The 8,358-nt window shown below is 43.7% G+C and overlaps 1 long non-coding RNA gene and 1 pseudogene across 1 annotated transcript; both read left to right on the forward strand.

Annotated features, from left to right (window-relative positions):
• The first annotated feature begins 270 nt into the window (after nt 1–270).
• On the forward strand, nt 271–2,742 carry LOC109930386 (annotated as a pseudogene).
• Nucleotides 2,743–4,925: 2,183 nt separating this feature from the next.
• Nucleotides 4,926–8,358, forward strand: LOC125487187. Its single transcript, XR_007265706.1, has 3 exons — nt 4,926–5,054; nt 7,430–7,561; nt 8,192–8,358. It is a non-coding gene; the product is annotated as an uncharacterized LOC125487187 (long non-coding RNA).

The following is an 8,358-nucleotide window of genomic DNA, read 5'->3' on the forward strand; positions in this document are numbered from 1 at the left end:
CTGTTGGGGACCTATTACTCCAAAAGCACTTGCATAATCAAGATTCATTGCCCAAACGTCTCTGTATACCAAATCTCTGATTGGCTCTGGGTCTCAGCGCTATTCCCACAGTGCCCTCTCTTTATTTCATTGATGCCTGCATTGATAGAAGATTCCTGATTGACTATCAGGGACTGTCAATCATCATTGGTGACATCATTCCCTGTTTGAGTGCAGGATGTTGCAGGAGTACAAATACAAGAGTTTGTGGTAGAGAGGCTCAGTTCTACAGTTGTCTAGGTGATAGTGAGTAGGAATAGTGAAGATGGTCTCCCAAGTGTGTCAGAACTACCACAAGGACTGTGAGGATGCTGTTAACAAGCAGATCAACCTGGAGCTCTATTCCTCCTATGTTTACCTCTCCATGGTGAGCCTTGTGTTCTGAAGAAGTTGGATTTTTGCTAGTTTATGTTGTGGCCTGAAATTAAATTGTTTTTTCCTTACTGGTAGAAGGTAGACCCTGTAGTGAATTTTTGTCAATTCCAATGTTGTCTCCATTTTGGAGTGAGTGGAATGTGTTGTAATAGTTGATAACAATTGATGTTTGACATGGCTTGAACTGCTCCTGTTCCTGAAGTGAGCACTACAACCTCTCTGGACAAGCTGATTGGAAAATGGAAAAGTAACTGCCTGGAAAATGGTGACTTACTGGTGGTACATAATTTTTTTTTTTAAACAACTGGCCTAATTTGCCAATAGGCTGAAGGCTCTTAGCTTGTGTAATACAAAAAGCTGGCTCCTATCTCTGAGAAGGTGAAGGTTTATGTCCCACCTGCTTGAGATGTATGTACCATCTCTAAATGGGCTAATGAGACAATAGCTCAAAACCAGCTGTGGAGGTGGTCTTATAGTGGTAGTGCCCCTTCCTCTAGAAGAGGAAGGTCCTGTTTAATGTCCCACCCCTCCCAAAGCTGGTGCAGTATTTGCAACTGCCTGCTCAGTCCTCCTGGTGCATGGTAGTATCCATATCTCTGAGCCAGACAGTCTGTTATAGACAACTGTCCTAGAGGTGCTTGGTAACATCTCCTCCTAAGCAGGTTGATAGCTATTGCTGAACTGCTGCTTGTCAGTTCAACTGAAAGAACATTCTTCCAGGTTATGGTGTGAGCAAGGAAGGTCACCTGCATTGGTGATGCAAACTGCTACTGTTGGTAGGTCCTCTCTACCTCCCCCCTCAGTGAAGAATTGACACTTCTGGGTTTAAGGGTGTTTGCAATGTATTCATTCCCATTGGGCAAGGTCTGTAGTGTCTGAAGGACTGGGATAACAGTCTGTGTTACCTGAAGGCTGGGTGTTCTCCTGGATGTTGGTGGGAACCTTTCTGTTCCTGGAAATGGTGCTGAGTATTCTGCTTCCCAAATGGCTAGGAGTGCATGGTTTAAACCCTGAGGATGTACTCCAAACCATGCCTTAGGAAATTTTATTGTATGCCACAAATGTTATATTGAATGGCAATGGAATTTACTAGCACAATCTGAAAGTGGTGTTCTTTCATGCTCATGAAACCAGTGAGCTCCATTGGGGTTTGACAGTAACATCAGCTTTGTATCAAAAGTGAATCTCCTGAAATAATTAACTGTCAACTGAGATTTGAAACTGAATGTTGCTCTTTCCCCCACAGTTCTCTTTCTTTGACCGGGATGATGTTGCCCTGCGTCACTTTGCTGAGTTCTTCAAGGAGGAGTCCCATGAGGAACGGGAACATGCTGAGAAACTGATGGCATTCCAGAATAAATGTGGAGGCCGAGTCTCCCTGCAGGACATCAAGGTTGGGTTTAATTAGTACCCCAACCAGCTTGACTCAAACTTGTCAAATTAAATGTTTGACTCAAAAATGTTGTCTTGGCCCATTGAACCAATGCACTAACCATTTTGGCATGTGAGTTCATCCTTGCGTAATGCAGCCTGTTTTTCTTAGAGACTCTTGTCCAATCTCTATTGAAACATTTTTCTTCCCTTCCCACCCACACCCGCCCCCCCCACCAGAAGCCAGAGCAGGATGAGTGGGGCAATGGTCTGGAGGCAATGCAGACAGCTCTGTAGATGGAGAAAGATGTGAACCAGAGTCTGCTGGATTTGCACAAACTCACCTCTGGCAACACCGACCCTCATGTGAGTTCCTGATGTGGGCTTTTGGAGAAGTTGGATGGTGGCACCTTGGGCCTATTTGATGGCTTTTGCTTTGCCTTTTTGAGTAAAAGTCTTGCTTGAATCTGAGTTGCTTTGGCAGCTGAATTCCAACAAGTAAATATACCAGTGCTGGTATATTCAGTCCATGAATAGCAATTCTCTGGCAGGAACAACTGGAGCAACATTCTGTTCTTCCTCCAGTTGAAGGAAGATTAAAACTTTCCCTGTCAAGGCAAACTATGGCTTTCTCTTATTGTCTAAACTTAATCTCCCTCTCTTGCCTTTCCAGCTGTGTGACTTCCTGGAGAGGCACTACTTGAATGAGCAAGTGAAGATGATCAAGAAGCTGGGAGATCACATCACTAACCTGAAGAGACTGGGAGCCCCTGAGAATGGCATGGGAGAGTACCTGTTTGACAGGCTCACCGTGGGGGACAGTGACTGAACTGACTGCAGGGAGCAAGCTTGTTGCCATGTGTCTAAATGGGAGACCTGTAGAGACTTCTCCTTTTTTGTAGAAGCAGCTCATTGTCCTGTACCATGTGTAAATAAACTGCTCAATATTGGACTGTGTCTTGCCTCCCTTTCCGGGTTAATCCTTGCTGTGCTGTAGCTTGATCCTGTTTGGTTCTGTTCTTGCTGATGGGAACACTTTCCCCACTGGGCTGTGGGTTTCACTGTCTGAGCCAGACAATTGCCTGGACCGAGTTGCCTTTGACATGGTGAGCTGCTGCCTTGAACCACTGGGCCATGTTCTAGAGGTATTTCCACAATCATCTTGAAAGAATTGGCATACTTCGGCCCAGAGTATTTCCAACTCTGGATAAGTGGCTTGGATGGGAACTTGCATGGAGTGGTGTTCCTCTATCTGTTGCCTGCCTTCCTTCTCAGTGGAAGTGGTCATGGGTTTGCAAGGTCCTATGCAAGGAGCCTTGGTGAGTTTCTGCAGTGCATATCACAGTACCAACTGGTGCTACTGCGTGTTAACAGCACAGGGACTGACTCTGGTGTCAGGGTCACATACCAAATTCTATTTAAAATCACTTCCAAATAAGTGAAGCTTCACAGAAGGCCCTACTGACTGTCAATGTACAATCATTCTTATGAGAAGACTGACCAAAATCTTATAAATTTACTTTTTATTGACCAGGCCTGGGTATCAGTCAGCAGAATCCAACTTATTAATAGTAATGGGGGTATCCCTGATAGGTCTGTTTACAATTCTGTGTAAAACCCCACCCTTTTCTCTACAACAGAAACACCTTGTGGGTGATAATGGCTCCAGTAGTGGTTCAGTGGGTAGCAGATCAAACTGTGCTCAATGGCTATTGTAGAATACAGCCAAATTCTGAGGCTTCAACATTTCAGTGATTGCCATGCTTTTCCAGGCTCACTACGCAGTTACCTTTATTTGAGCAAAGCTGATTTTTAATCTGGCTTGGGAAATGGAGCTTTTGCTGTCACCACCTGCCACAGGAAAGCAATGTTCAGAAACATTGTGCTCTAAATTTGTTTATTGCTAATTCCTCTGATTTAGAGCCCAGTCCGAATTTGCCAGGGTGAGGTATCCCTGGGAAGCTGTGCCCCAATAATTCACTGGGACTTGGGTGACTTTTTCTACAACCATAATGGCTCAAATGCTGGCATCAAGTTCCCTTTCCACCATTCTGTCTCTGGACCAAAATGGTCTCAAACTAACTTAACAAAACAGCAGCAGTAACATAGCAACAAACTGTCCGCCCTCCCTGGACTGACCTATCTCCTCCCTAACTCCCCACCTACACTCACCTTTACTGGCTCCATCCCCGCCTCTTTGACCTGTCTGTCTCCTCTCCACTATCTTCTCTTCTATCCATCTTTCCCCCGCCTCTCTCCCTATTTATTTCTGAACCCCCTTCCCCTCCCCCACCCCCATTTCTGAAGAAGTGTCTAGGCCCCAAACGTCAGCTTTCCTGCTCCTCTGATGCTGCTTGGCCTGCTGTGTTCATCCAGCTCCACACCTTGTTATCTGAGTTTGTGGGTGACACTGAATTCAGTTACATTCACTGATTCTCATTCACACATTTCCATTTCTCTGTCCAGTGGCTGTTTTTGCAAATTCCCACAAAACGACTTAATTTGTTTTGTGTGCTTTATCAGCTTCACAGCTCCTCAATCATACCAAACTTGACCAGGTTATAAAAAGCTGCTTCAGCAAAAGTAACACGTTATCGCTAACAACAAGAACAAAGATAGCTGGAGAAACTCAGCAGGTCTGGCAGCATCTGTGAGGAGAGAAACAGAGTTAATGTTTCGGGTCCAGTGACCTTCGTCAGATATTCTATTCTGATGAAGGGTCACTGGACTTGAAAAGTTAACTCTGTTTAACTCTTCACAGATGCTTCCAGATCTGCTGAGTTTCTCCAGCAATTTCTGTTTTTTTTTCAAATTTCCAGCATCTGCAGTTCTTAATTTTATTTTAGTGCTTATCACTAAGTTCAAACAAGAATGTTAAATAATGAAATACCTTCAGATTTGAAACAAGAATCCAAAAGCAGTAACACCATTGAGAATAAGACCCCCAAATTGTTTCTATTACAAACCTCTGATTGGCTCTGGTCATATCCTTATTAATTGATGACTGGATGCATGATTCCTGATTGGCTGTCAGGAATTGTCAATCATCATTGGTGATGTTATTCCCTGTTTTAGTGCAGGGTGTTCCCAGGAGTATAAATACAGGAACTTGTGGGAGAAAGACTCAGTTCTAGAGTTGTCTAGGTGATAGTGAATAGGAATAGTGAAGATAGCCTCCCAAGTGCTTCAGAACTACCACAAAGACTGAGGATGCTGTTAACAAGCAGATCAACCTGGAGCTCTATTCCTCCTATGTTTACCCCTCCATGGTGAGGCTTCTGTTCCTGTGACTGTATTCTGAACTCAAACTTTTAAGTAAACTGTCTTTTTGTTGTTGAGGCTTAGTGTGGGGCTAAATCTTTACACAGTGAATGTTCTGAAGTGTGTGGTATGTGACTGGGCCTTGTTATAGCAGTTGCTTTGTCCATATTGAACATGGAGAATAACTCAATAGATATCTATAATTAGTTGCAGACTACTCATCTCTGGAGTAGTTGGGACTTCTGGCTCAGGTAAACAATAATACCAAGATTTTGATTAGAAAAATATCTTCCATGAACTTTAACTCCACTCTCTCTCTTCCCTGAGTTTGCAGATCATGAACATGAACCTGGTCAACTGCTTATGGTAAATTTTACTTGGGTTGGCTGACTAGAAATGTAACCTTCTAGTAAAATTTATGCACAATCCAAAATGAAACGTCAAGAATCTTGTTAATTCAATCTTTATTCCTGTCTTTAGTATAAGACTAGTAAAGAATTGCTTAAAGCAGCACAGTTCAAGGAAATTGTGTCCCTTGATTTCCAAACATGTGGATGAAGGTAGAGCAGTGGATGTGGTATACATGGATTTAAGTAAGGTGTTTGATAAGGTTCCCCATGGTAGGCTCATGTAGAAGGTAAGGAGACATGGGATAGGGGGAAGTGTGGCAGATTGGATTCAGAATTAGCTGACCCTTAGAAGACAAATGGTGGTGGTGGACAGAAAATATTCAACATGGTGCTCAGTTACGAGTGGTGTGCCATAAGGATCTGTCCTGGGTCCTCTTCTATTTGTGATGTTTGTAAATTATTTGGATGAAGGAGTGGAAGGATGGATTAGTAGTTTGTGGTTGATATGAAGGTGGGTTGTGTTGTAGACAGTGTGGAGCTGTTTTAGGTTAAAAGGGACATTGATAGGATGCAGAGCTGGGCTGAGAAATGGCAGATGGAGTTTAATCCTGAAAAGAGAGGGAGTTCCTTCAGTTTGGAAGGACAAACTTGAAAGCAGAATACAGGGTTAACAGAAAGATTCTTGTCAATGTGGAGTAGAGGGATCTTGGGGTTCATGTCCACAGTTCCCTGAAAGCTGCCAACCAGGTGAATAGCTGTTAAGAAGGCATATGGTGTGTTAGCTTTCATTAATAGCAGGGACTGAGTTCAAGAGCTGTGAAGTTATGCTGCAGCTATGCAAAACCCTGGTGTGGCCACATCTGGAGTATTGTCAAGTTCTGGTCACTTCTTCATTACAGGAAAGATGTGGCAGCGTTGGAAAAAGTGCAGAGGAGATTTACCAGGATGTTGCCTGGAATGGAGGGAAGATCTTACGAGGAAAGGCTGAGATCTAGGGCTTTTCTCTTTCGATAGACAAAGGATGAGCGGTGACTTGATAGAGGTGTACAAAATATCAGAGGTATAGATAGTGGACAGCCAGAGACTCTTTCCTAGGGTAGAGGTAGCTATTACGAGGGGACATAGTTTTAAGGTGAGTGGAGGTAGATACAGGGGAGACGTCAGAGGTAGGTTCTTTACTCAGTGGTCAGGGCATGAAATGCATTGCCAGAGAGGGTAGTGGAGTCAGCCTCATGAGGCATTTAAGCAGCTATTAGATAGGTATATGGATGCTAGTATAACGTAGGGGTGGAGGGTTAGATAGACCTTAGTATTAGGGTAAAAGTTCAGCACAACATCGTGGGCCAAAGGGCCTGTTCTGTCAAGGTAGATCATGGCCTAGTGGTATTATTGCTGGACTATAATCCAGAAGCCCAGGTGATGTTCCAGGGACCTGAGTTTGAATCCTACCATGGCAGATAGTGGAATTAAAGTCATCTGGCATTAAGAATCAAATGATGACCATGAAACAATTGATTGAGCAAAACCATCTTGTTCCTTAATGTCCTTTAGGGAAGGAAACTGCTATGTTTACCTGGTCTGGCCTACATATGACACCAAACTTATGGCAATGTGGCTGGCTCTTAACTGCCCTCTGAGCAATTGGGATGGGCAACAAATACTGGTCTAGCCAGTGATGCCTTGTTCTGTGAATTTTTAAAAACAAATAAACTGCTTTTCCCTGCGGAGTCCTTATCAATGAGTTGCCCAAACTCCCAAAGTGTGCACAGCAAGGATTGTTGGACAGGGATAATGATCTTTGTTTGGCTCTTGTGTTAACTGACTAAATCTCCAGGATAACAGTGGAGCTTCTGTTCTGGAAATACTTCCCCTTCCTGAGGATAAATTTAGTTGTCAATGTAGTATCATTTTTCAAATTCCACTTAATGAGGATAAGGGGTTTGAATTGTACACTTATTTTGTTTTTTAGCATTTGCTCTTTTATTCTAACATAAGTGAGGCGAAAGGGTACTGATTCTTGATTCTCTTTGTAGGTCTCTTACTTTGACCAGGATGATGTTGCCCTGCGTCACTTTGCTGAGTTCTTCGAGGAACAGGAACATGCTGAGAAACTGATGGCATTCCAGAATAAACGTGGAGGCTGAATCCTCCTGCAGGACATCCAGGTAACTTTATTTTTTTGTACCTTTCCATTAGTGATGACTGACAGCAGAAAGAAATGGGATTGGATTTGAGAACAGTCAGCTTACAAAGTGTTCCAGAATCAATGGTCCATTCTGTTTACAGTCCTGTCTTCTCCAGGTGTAGGCAAATCTTTGATCTAGTCACCATTAGCTGGGCAATCAGTAATGATTGCCACGAATTGTTGTTAGCCCCTCTGTATTGCCTCCCACCTTGCAGACATTGCTTTGACAGGATCCCCCATGGTTGTTGTCTTGTATTTGAAGATACTTCTCTCTCCAGAAGCCGGGGCAATGGTCTGGAGGCAATGCAGAGAGCTCTGCAGATGGAGAAGGATGTGAACCAGAGTCTGCTGGATCTGCACAAACTTGCCTCTGGCAACATGGACCCTCATGTGAGTTCTTGCTAATTTAGGGAAATTGCAATGACTAAGTCTTAGTGCCTCAGAATTCCTGCATCTAATTACGATTCACTTGGGTGGGTGTGGAGAACAGGTGTTCTTTGATCCAGTGGTTAAAGCTCTTTGTAACTACTTCAGGCATCACTGACTACAATCCAGTTGCTTGAACACCTGTTTTTTTTTATATATACCTCTCTTGTTCCTTTTGTTCCAGCTGAGAGACTTCCTGGAGAAGCACTACTTGGATGAGCAAGGGAAGATGATCAAGAAGCTGGGACATGACATCACCAACCTGAAGAGACTGGGAGCCCCTGACAATGGCATGGGAGAGTACCTGTTTGACAGGCTCACCCTGGGGGACAGTGACTGAACTGACTGCAG

The sequence above is a fragment of the Rhincodon typus genome, chromosome 37, assembly GCF_021869965.1.
Source record: "Rhincodon typus isolate 14 chromosome 37, sRhiTyp1.1, whole genome shotgun sequence".
Taxonomy (NCBI): domain Eukaryota; kingdom Metazoa; phylum Chordata; class Chondrichthyes; order Orectolobiformes; family Rhincodontidae; genus Rhincodon; species Rhincodon typus.